The sequence below is a fragment of the Rattus norvegicus genome, chromosome 18, assembly GCF_036323735.1.
Source record: "Rattus norvegicus strain BN/NHsdMcwi chromosome 18, GRCr8, whole genome shotgun sequence".
Lineage (NCBI taxonomy): Eukaryota > Metazoa > Chordata > Mammalia > Rodentia > Muridae > Rattus > Rattus norvegicus.
In genome coordinates this window covers 46,623,486-46,635,530 of record NC_086036.1, presented here as the reverse complement: position 1 = coordinate 46,635,530, position 12,045 = coordinate 46,623,486, and the positions used below count along the sequence as shown (strand labels likewise).

At 38.4% G+C, this 12,045-nt stretch overlaps 1 protein-coding gene across 8 annotated transcripts in view; it reads right to left on the bottom strand.

Annotated features, from left to right (window-relative positions):
* The window catches only part of Prr16 (proline rich 16), a 340,436-nt gene that overhangs the window by 327,721 nt on the left and 670 nt on the right, over positions 1-12,045 (bottom strand). For 3 of the 8 annotated variants that reach the window (XR_010059586.1, XR_010059588.1, XR_010059587.1), the window contains exon 1: positions 1-12,045. This exon is cut by the window's left edge and continues 44,621 nt beyond it. The exons of the other annotated variants lie outside the window; for them this stretch is intronic. The gene's annotated coding sequence lies outside the window, so the exon portion shown is untranslated. 8 annotated transcript variants of the gene reach the window in all.

Here is a 12,045-nt window from a genome sequence, read left to right as displayed (position 1 = left end):
ACAATACAGATGTTACTAACTTCTAAGAGCTAGCATTATACAGACAAGAAACAGACAACAAAACAAAATGTGAAAAATATGTTGTGCAAACTCTCCAAAACTCATGAATATCAACAGAAGTAGGACCAAGGGAGAAGTGTTGGTTAGTAAAGTTCTTGAAGCACAAGCATGAGGTCCTCAATTTGATCCTCAAAACCAAGTAAAACAGCGGGCACAGTAGCATATGACTGTATTCCCAGTTCTGGAAAGACAAAGACAGTAGGGTCTCCCTGGGGTTGCTAGTCTCATCAGCTAGTTTATCTGAATTGGTGGCATATGCTTTAGGGTGGAAAGTGATAGAGGAACCATTGAACCTCTGGCCTGCACATGAATATATGGCAATACATACACTACATATAACTACATATGCAGGTGCCAGAATTGGCCTCAAAGAGTTAGCAGTTGAAGTCAACTTGATTGTACCTATCACATTCACTCATGATATAGCAAGATTACTGCTGCTTAAGAAAAGACAACCCCATGAAGCTCAAGAAGAAGGAGGACCAAAGCACAGATGCTTCAGTCCTTCTTAAAAGAAGAAAAAATATTCATAGGGATATGGAGACAAATTTTGGAGCAGAGACTGAAGGAATGGCCATTCAGAGCCTGTCCCACCTAGGGATTCAGCATAAGTATATATATATATATATATATATATATATATATATATATATATATATATATGTGTGTGTGTGTGTGTGTGTGTGTGTGTGTGTGTGTGTGTGTGTGTGTATATATATATATATATATATATATATATATATATCCACCAAACCTAGACAATATTGATGAAGCCAAGAAGTAAATGCTGACATAAGCCTGATATAGCTGTCTCCTGAAAGACTCAGTCAGAGCATGACAAATACAGAGGCGAATGCTAGCAGCCAACCTTTGAGCTGAGATCAGGGTCCCCATTGGAGGAGTTAGAAAAAGGATTGAAGGACCTAAAAGGGCTTGTAACCCCCTCAGAACAACAATACCAACTAACCAGAGCTCCTAGGGACTAAACCACTATCCAAAGAGGACACATGGACAGACCCATGTCTCCAGCTGCATATGTAGCAGAGGATGGATGTTTTGGGAACCAATGGGAGGAGAAGCCCTTAGTCTTGCCAAGACTAGACCTCCCAGTGTAGGGGAATGTCAGGACAGGGAGACAGGAAGGGGTATGTGGGTGGGGAGGGGGAACACCCTTATAGAAAAAGGGGGAGAGGGAATGGGATAGGGGGCTTATGTCCAGGAAACTGGGAAAGGGAATAACATTTGAAATATAAACAAAAAAATATCCAATTAAAAAAAGACAACCAGTTAGAAATTCATAAAAATGAAGGCCAGAGAAGTTGCAGGGAATAACAGCCAAGGGGGATGACAAAGAGTGGGAGAGGGAGAGCAGGGCCTTGGTAGCACTGTAAATACCCAAGTAAGACAGGGCATTGGTTGGGTACAAGCAGCAGACAAGTGAAAACCTGTTCAAACTTTGAACATATATCCAATCAGGCTATCATGTGGCTTAGAGGTAATTGATAGTGGCCCCCAAATATAGTTGAGAGACATCTCCAAGAGACATGGGAAAGGCGACAGAGAACACTGTCTATAAGGAGAAAAAGATTGGAAAGTAAAATGCAGATGGAGACGTTAATTACTAGTTAGGCAAATTTAAGAGTCAGGGACCCATTATTGGAATTTATTCAGTTTGGATAAATAAAAGGAAAAATTAAATTACAAACAAAGTATAGCAATTTGAGTTAACTCATCTCCAAGGAAGGTGGCAGGGTTTATCAGTAGGATGTGGAACTACAGGATCTTCCATCACCTGGAAAAAAAATGATCAGAGACTTCAAGAGTTACTAATATATAATACTAGCACCTTCTATATTACAGAATCTGGCACTGAAAACCGACTGTTAGATTAAATAACTGGGCCACTGACGACTTGGGAAGAGACAGCTTTGCTTTAGTGATGAGAAGAGACCTTGTTGTAAGGGATTTTTAAAAAGGTAAGAAGAAACACGTGTTGACACAATAGACCACTGGCTCAAGTTTATTTTAAAGGAAAACTAAGAAATGGTATGTCAACATTCAGGAAACTATGTCAAAAATAGTTGTATTTCATTTCATTTACATTTTAAGAGCAATCCTCTAACAAACAGCTAAAAGATACAAGGGTAATGAGAGAAATGGGAAGGTTAGTGAGTTCCTTGAGTAAACTAACAAGAATAACTTAACCCTCCAGTGAGTGATGGGCTTTAAGCCCTTGATATGCTTGCTAGGTATTCCTAAAATTGACTCTCCAAATTCTCCATCAAATACGGATGAAACTTTGGACATACATTAGAGCATGAGTGGTGATCCCAATTATATCCCAATTATATTAGGATGCAGAGACAATAACGTGGAGTTTGAGGACACTCTGAGATGCTTAGTCAATGTCCCCACTGGGAATAGAATTATGTTGAAAATGAGAAAATGCTTGCTCAGTTCTTCAATGGATGTTATCTGCTTATGCTAGTAACAATGGGGTTATTTTTGTGTATTGCCAGTTTATGCAGTTCTGGTAGTGACTGACACATGACTTTTTTCCCCCAAAAGTAACATCCGCTCCATTGCAAGCTACGCAATCCTCTCTCCAGCAAACTCTGGCTTCTGTAGGTCTTGAGGAATTATGATCAGAAAATTTCTCTTTTCAGTAATTTTGCCAGAATTATTCACATTGTATACAACGGAACTCACGTAAAAAGCTCATTCCAATGTATGTAAACATTAATAATTTGACAGATTTAAATAATAACTGATCATTGTGATGTAATCATTCTTTGACAACAGAAATTCTCATTGCAAGAGTTGTTCCATAAAAGTATGTCCCAGCCTTTGTAACTGGTGAAAATTTCAGAATATATCAATATGACTCACTACCGTAAAATAACAAACTAATACATATGATTACAAGTTCCAAAGACTTACCCTCACCTTGAAATCATGATACAATGCAGGAGTTACTGTCAAGTTTACTCAAAGAGGTTTTTACAGAATTAACTCAGAATTTAACATAAAAAGTGAGATAGATCTGTCTTCTATTTTTTGGTCACTATACAATAGCATGGTCTTTGCTTTTCCTATATTTCTCTAACCACTGACCTAGAACTGAGGCTCTCTCCCTCCCACAAGTAAGGTTCTTTGAGAGTAGGTCCTTAAGTTTATTCATGCATGTATCCTTCAGGATCTACAGAACAACAACTTGCGTATATCAGAAACTCAATATATATTTCATAATTCACAAATATACATTGCAGAAAAAAATAAAACTAAGAACAACAAAGAATGATGCCTTCCTGGGGCAAGTTTTATGAACCTGCTTAAAAGTGAGCTCTGGGAATATTTTATCTCATAGAAAAATGCTATGCTGTGTTGCTTATGTCAGAAACAGCAAAATGAATGAGCCGTCAGTCACATGTTGTCTTGATAATTTCAGAGAGCAGTGGACTTACAGACATGCACACTTAGAAACTTCAAAAATAACCAAATTCCTCATGAACTGCTCATGTGCTCACTAGAATAAAGCCATCTGTTCTAGTTTCCATTTCAATTGCTCCGATAAAACACGTTCCAGAAACAACTTAGGGACAAAAGGGTTCATTTTTATTTCATCCTACAAATCATGAGTCATGAACTATCACTGAAGGAAGTCAGGGCAGGGATGGAAGGCAGGAACCAAGAAGCAGGAACTGAAGTAGAGACCATGAAGGAATGCTGCTTTCTGGCCTGCTTCCAGGCTCCCATTCAGCTCCCTGTTTATACAATCCAGAGCCAATTGACCTGTGTGGCACCACCCACAATGAGATGGACTTTCCTCTCTTCATTGGAAATCAAGAAAATGCCGGCAGACAACTTCTCAGCATAGGGGCCTTCTTCCCACATGTCTCTAGTTTGAATCAGCTGACACAAACTAACAGTGTACCATCTAATTTCAGCTACGAGTATACTGACGTTTGTTCCATTTTCATGAATATAGACTGTTAGTCTTTGAACTTTAAAGACAGAGCTCACACTACAGATCGAAAACATGTGAGTTTAGCAGTGGCTGTTTTATCACTTTCCTTGCTTACTCCTCATTCATAGAAAGTTCACACGATATGTGTAGACACACAATGATAGCCTGAGTTTGGTTCTAGGAGAAATGTTCCCTATCTTGAACATTTGTTCAGAGTATGATATGTAGCAAAGATTAAGAACCACTGACATTGAAAGAAAATTGACTTGGTCAGCGATACTGAACTTGGCATTTTTCTGTCACAGACGTCACAGTTTGAAATCTTGTGATAAGATTTCAATGTTGTGAAGAAGGAAAGTAGCAGAATAGTGTATCTGTTAACCTTGGTCGCGGTGCTAGAGGGAGAAAAACCTGTTAGGAATCATTAAATTTTCCTGTTGCAGATAAGCATGCTCTCCACAGTGAAGAATCTACTCATGCTGTGCCAAACATCACGATAACAGTACAATTAAAAATCCACATTAATCTGAGTCATTCAGATTATTCTACACATGAAACTGTCCTTAAACAGTATCTGTGTAGCATTTGCACAGTTTAGGAGAAGTGGCAAGGATCCTAAGTAAATGTTCTGTGCTTACAATAGTCCTATTCTTTACCTGAAAGTGGGATCTTGGAGTTTAATTACTCGGAGACTCCTATCTTTCCATCTTCAGGAAGATACGTAAATACACAGACTAGCTCAGCAGAATAAGGCAGCATTTGTCTTACATTGACAGGCCACCTCGTGAGTGTATCCTGATTTGGGAATTAATTAGATAAGGTTTTATCTTTTCATTTCGGTAAATATTAGATTCTGGCTCATGTTTAGAGATGATATCACTGACTTTAGCCTTCTAGATCACACAGGAAATTTTCACATAGAGCAGTTTTTTCCTAATGACCTTGCAATATGATGAAATCCGTTTCCTCATATCTCACCAGAAAGGAAACAATCAGTATTCCAAAGTAAGGCTACTTCTTGACTTTTCTTTTTAATGTGCTAGAAAGTGAATGGGTCACATCACTTGAACACAAAATACTCACATTATGAATCAACCCAATCCTCTTTTTTTTACCTGATTAAGAATTTAATAAATCCTCCTAACTCACTAAATAAAACATAAAGTAAAACAACTGTCAAATCCCAGCCACCAAGGTAGACTCTTACTTCAAATCCAATACGATAACAAAAGATGAGTACTTCCCAAATTACTTTTTTCTTCATTGGAACGACCTGGGCAGAAATGGAGCTGTAGATCAGTGCTAATGTGCTTGCCTCGCATGTACATGCCCTTGGTTGATACCCAGCATTCAAACACACACAGACACAGACACAGACACAGACACAGACACACACACACACACACACACACACACACACACACACGTGAACATATCTTGAGACTCTGGAATCATGCTTCTTGGCTTTCCCTTTTATGTTCTAAGCCATGATATTGAAAATCTGCATAACATTCACAATTTATTGAACCACTTACTTACTTAAAAAATCAACACTGCAGAATCTAATTTATTCACTATTAATGTTGCCTCATCCAGGTACCTGAATCTCAGTATGCCTTCCTGGGGGGGATAATAAAAAGATTGTTACCAGTGAGATATTAATTCATACACAAAGGCTCAAATACTTTTTTTAGTATCAATCTGAATCATAAAACATGTGTGTGTGTGTGTGTGTGTGTGTGTGTATTCTGATTTGGACATTAATTAGATAAGGTTTTATCTTTTCATTTTGGTAAAAATTAGATTCCGGTTCTTGTTTAGAGTTGGTATCACTGACTTGAGCCTTCTAAATCATACACACACACACACACACACACACACACACACACACACACAGACACACACACACACACACACACGTAATTGCTGGCAGAAAAACTGGTATAATTGAAGAATTTAAAACTTCCATTTTAAATTAAGAAAAAACAAAGTCAAAATAAGTAGAAGCAATATAGTAGTGAGATGTCTACTCTCCAACACAAACGTGGTATTTAAGCTTCACTTCATTAGTGCAAATGCTATGAGCAAGGGACTTAACACATATCATCTTAGTTTTCTCATAGATAAAATGAGAAATAAAAGTTACAAGGATTAGATAGGTTAGTAATGTTTCAAGTACGTAGTAGACAGCCTGGTAGAATGTAACACTTCTCTTTAGCCATGCTTGTTGCCAAAGCTGCTCCTCTCAATGATACTTAATAACCACACAAGTTAGAGAAGAGTTGCATAGGTAATGGTATCTATAGCTATCACCTACCATATAGTAGCTATACACTAGAGATTTTATATATAACTCATATTTCTCTTACTGCATCCCCACTACAATATCCATACCAAAAGACTAAAAATAAATATAAGAATGTTCAGTATTATCTATTATCTACTTCTGGGTAATATTTTTTATCTTCTCATTTGAGGCATCATCATAGATGTTTTATAAGATGGCATGACTTCTGTCATAAAAAAGGATGCTCTTTAAAATAATCATAGCCTTTGTTGTACGTTAATTTCACATTAGCAGCCTGATATCTTGGTTTCATTTATCAGACTTTTAATGAGACTGTAAACTAGCTCCATAAAAAGACCCTGTCATCTCTTTTCGGGGGAAAGTATGTGTAGCTCAGATTTTTATTCCTCTCTTTTCTAAGACTTCGACTTAAGTATTTGAAATCCTTAGAACAGCAGGGTGGAAAAACACAATCCAGGTAACAATGAAACCTATTACATCGATTCTGTTATTTTTTTACTTTACTATTGCCTGAAGCACATTAGTACTTTAAGGCTGCTTCAGTTTCTCACCAGATGATTCTCTATGTTTTAAATGATTTGACTCATTAAGGTAGAGAGAGAGAGAGGGAGAGGGAGAGGGAGAGGGAGAGGGAGAGGGAGAGGGAGAGGGAGAGGGAGAGGGAGAGGGAGAGGGAGAGATGGTTAGGGCTTGTTATTAGCTGTCAATGTGCTCATAGAATCATTTTTTTTTCAGTCACGTTGTAAGGCATCATATTTAAGAAGAAATTAAGGGTAATAGGTGGATTCCAACATTTAGTAGGCACACTGCAGTTTTGGTAAGGTAAAGTATAAAGTAGTAAGGATACAGTGATCCCTACTATTTAGTGCACTGTTGGCTTCCATTCAGTCATGATTTTAGAACTCAGAAAATACTGCAGAGATCATTCCCTATAATTTGTTCTAATAATGCCTTTTATACACATGGACTCATTAACTAAAAATACTGTAGGATTTCCCAGAGCAATAAAATACAGAACTCCAAGTGGATAAAATAATAAAAAAAGACCATTACGTGACTCACAAGATGGCTCAGTGGTTAAAGGCACTGACTGCTCTTCCATCAATAGACTTGGATTCAGTTCCCAGCAGCAACATGTTAGCTCACAACCAAGTTCAAGGGATCCTCCGCCCCCTGCTGGCCTCAAAGGTGCACACATATAGCCAAAATACAATAAAAAAAAACACAAAAACAAAAACAATAGCACAGTACTTTTTAAAAAGAAATAATATTCCAAAGCAAGAATATCTGACCACTGTTAATTCTGTTATTAATCAATGCCAGATGGATTTTCCAAGTTTTCTAAGTTTAACTTAAATTGTACTCTTTTTTACTATGGAATATAAAAAAAATGGGTGCTTTCCATTTACCTGCCTAGTTGTTAAATCCATTCATGAAATAATTCTAGCTCACTAACAACAGAACTGTTTCTATTTTTCCTCCATGATACCTACTGGCAAACACACATCTTATCTGATCTAAACATAAAGGTTACATATTGTCTGTTAAAGTTTGTTTCCTTCATATAATAGTAACAAAATTTAAAGCAATGAGATGTTACAATAAAAGTTCAAGGCTGTAAACAGTCTGAACAAAACGATAATTCAGCTAAACCAACCAAGACTGATTATGAGAGATTCCTGTAAATAAACATTTAATGAGAAATGTTTCATAATTTCCATCTTCTAAAGTAGCACACAGACTGTTACCAGTATATTGAATTATTTGAGAATTTTTTTTAAACTAGATTTATTTCTACATTCCTTAGTGAAAAGTTGATCACCAACACCTGTTATACCAAGGTGTTTAATTTTATTCATTAAACCCTAGAGTCTCACCAACACTTTTTTTTCAATTAATAGAAATCACAAAAATAAACTATGTATCTCAATGATGCATTTTGTTAATGCCCTTTCCTGACTACCTCTTCAAATCGTATACTTATTTAAAGGGGAGAATTCTATTTTGGGTTTATATTTTCACAAAGTTCTAACTCTTCACAGAGGTCTCAAGTATTTACTCAGGACACATGAATATGTGATGTCTTATACACCGATCCATTTACGTTCATTATGAAAATCTGGATAATTTTTAAGTTTCTTAAAGTTCTTATCTTAATGCCTTCTTACATAGCACTTTCTTCACTCACAGAATGCCATACTCCTGAGTACATAGCCAGTACAGTTTTAAAATGAACTTGTATGAATTGGTACTCAACCTCAATTTCTTCTTTACATCAACAGTCAGAGTAGCCAGTAAAAGCCATAATGACTTTTATATTACTGATGGTTAATGGTAGGCTAAACACATCTTAGGTAAAATTTTGGGTATGAACAAAATGTATTCATTTTAGTAACAATCAGACTTGTTACATGGTAGATATGGAATGAACACATGTAGAGTGCCAATTTTAGGTTGTTTTTTCATGACAGCACACAAAGCTAAACAATTCATAATATTTATGAAAGTCTTAAGTTGTACTGAGGTTTTATTCAATTGTGAGGTTGAATGAACTGTATTTGCGTGTTCTAGAAACCCCACCTCTCTCTTAATAATAGTCAATTCAACTATAATGAATTAAATGCCTATTACTAAACAATGAACAGAGAAAAATACAAGGACTCCTTTTACTGAACAGATTGGAGTTTTCTTACTAATGATTAAGTGTTTTAAACAGCTAGTAAAGGGACCAGATTCACCCTGCCTATCTGAATTCAGAAAGCTACTATTAAAACAATCATGAATCTAAGAGAGAGAAAAGGCGGGACTGAATGGGAGGGATGGGAAGAAAGAGAGGGATGAAGAAAATGTTGTAAGTATACTTTAATTTCAAAACTATTAAAATAATCAAATAAAAAATAAGTCTTAGTGGTAAGGTTTGTACAAAAGTAAAAGGCAGGATGTTTAAATTTTAAGTTGTAATTAAAATAGAAAACAAAAGTGGTAAGCAAACACCATGTAGTGACTGGCAGCTCTTTAATCAAAATTATGCTATTACATTAGTTTTCATTCCAAGCTAACAGAAGTTCACTATTAATTTATATAAGTATATTATAGTTTTAAAACATAGTGTTATCAATAAATAAATTTGAATTTTGAATGCAATAATTTATATGACGTATAATTACACATTATTATGAACTGCCAAAATATTACATGTCACATTTGACGTATCAATTGCAACATTTATATGTACATGTCTTGGGTAGAGGAGTGAACAGGCTTTGTAGAGTTTACAAAAGTTTTATCTTTCGCTTCATGAAAGACATGCTTAGTCGGGCATGCTCTATTGTTCAAAACAGATCAAGACTGCACAAGTGCAAGAGGTCATAGGTTAAACATGCCCTATAAATATTTTGTCCTGGAAATAACTCCCATTCCTCTTATATAAATAGCCCGTTTTGAGACTTAGTTTAGTATATGCACTCCCATGTGCAAGCCTAGGATGATGATGTCCACAGAGAAGTTAGTGACAGTGATACCATATCATAAATACTCATTTGTCACTCATAAATTTCACGTTTGTGCCGAGGTTTTACCCCAAAAGGCCATGGTAGTGAATGAAATCTTGCAAGCATCAGAAGATGATGTTGCTTCTACCTCTGTCAGTATGCTCCATCTGTTCTGTTGCTTTTCTATCCCTTTAAGAAATAACGGACTTTTTTTCTCATAAATATAATTTTCTTTAAAAAATGAGTTCACTGAAAGACCTTCAGACTCCTCTGTTTACATCTCCAATTCTAGCCAAAAACTAGAGAGAGGTTAGACATTTTCCTGTATATTTTCATGTTCTTAAATTCCAATAATAATAATAATAACAACAACGACAAGATCGTTAGTAGTGATTTCTGCATTATTCTGTCCCAGACAGTAACTGTCCTGACACATGATTATAGCCCACAGAGGCCTGGCTACCTTTCTTAGTCTCACCCTGTAAACAAAACAGTCCATACCCTTTGGTGCTAATGGTTTCCTATATCCACTATCTTAAAAAAATATATAAACCAGGGGTGTGCCAGGAGGAGTTCATTTGAACTGTTCATTTTTAAAACGATGAGAACGTTACAAATGAAAACACAAACTGCCGAACATAGAAGGTAGAAACATAACGAAGAAAGAAACATCTCGAGCCTTGGATTGCAGGGCATAACCTTCCCATCTGCCAACTAGTGAAACAAGCCTAGGAAAACCCTGCAAACACTAACAAGTTTCCTAATCCATCGCTATCCAAAACCAATCTCAGGACCTGAGCTGTAATCCTGTTCTGTTTGCGGAGAAACACGCAGGAATGAATTCATCACTGGCCAGCAATGGATCATCTTAAGGAGCTTTGAATTTGGTCACAAACCCGGGGTTTTGGTCATAGAGGTAATGCCGGGGAGAGTCCTCATATTTGGGCTGGAAATGTCAGGATAATCTCCAGGGGTCAGTCATCCAAACAGTCCCAAATCTCCTCCCCCTTGGCTCCGAAAACCGAGTTACAATTTCAGATTTAGGCTATGATCTCCTGTCCCCTTATCTTTCCAGGGAGACCACCACCACCTAAGAAGTTTGCCTTCTTGCAGCTGGAGCTGCAGATACCAAGAGCCACGCCAGTAGCCTACTCCTTAGTGAAGCACCGCGCTGGGCATTGCCACTAGCTCCCCCAGCCACAGGAGGCAGCCAGGTTGACAATGAGACCCACCTCAAGCACGCTGGCTCTCACTGGGGCCCTGAGCCACTGAGACTGCCTGAGTTACACAGCCTCAACCTGACACCTCACCTCTTCCAATCCAATTCACCAGGGTGGGGAGGGGCGGAGTACATTGGGGGTCGGATACTGGCGGGGGAGGGGAAAACAATTCCTGTTCTAAAGAGCCAGGATGCTAATGGCGAGACCACAAAACACAAGCAACACACATATACACATACACACTCTCCTGTAAGCACTACTGCTCAGGTTCTGTGCCAAGTGATGACAGAATTAAGGGAAGGAAGTGAAGAATGGCGACACTCAGGGTGGCGCGAAGGCCCAGAGTTGCTGGAAACATTTGGGAAAGGACAGGGAATGTTTCAGGAATTGCGAAAGTGAGAAAGTCCCAGACATCTCTCAGTCACCCAAGCTCAATTCTCCGGTCAGCACCCAGAGTCGCCTTCTTTCGGATAGGGATTGAGAATAGGGAGGCGAGCAAGAGCTGGGCTTCCCCCTCCCAGTGCCCTCCCTGGCCTGGCCCAGGGCCCAGAAGCCGCCCCCCTTCAGTTCAGCTTCCAGGGGCTGCCAGACCAGGGACGGACTTGCCAAAGGACTCTGGAGGAGCAGCAGGGCAGGCAAAGAGCATCCTACTAGCTCTGGCCAGCCCGTGCTCACGTCTTTTCTGGTCGACACACCCCCAGTTAACCCCTTCCCCTGACACCACTGACAGTCCTGAGGAGACAGTAGCTTGCCTCCATCCCTCCCACCATCCTATCCAGTCCATCAATTAAAACACTAGTTGATTTCTGTCTGATTAAAAGAGAGAGAGAAAGAAAGTGCTCCAACTCTTCTCGAGTAGCCAGAGCAAAGAAAGTCGGTCTGCAGGCATCCCTCCGTAGTTACCAGGAGTTTGGAAATGCGATAGTCCCAAGCCAAAAGGAGGACCGAAACCCACCCGAGGGTTGCGGGGAGCTCCACTCCCTCCCCCACCCCCGTGCC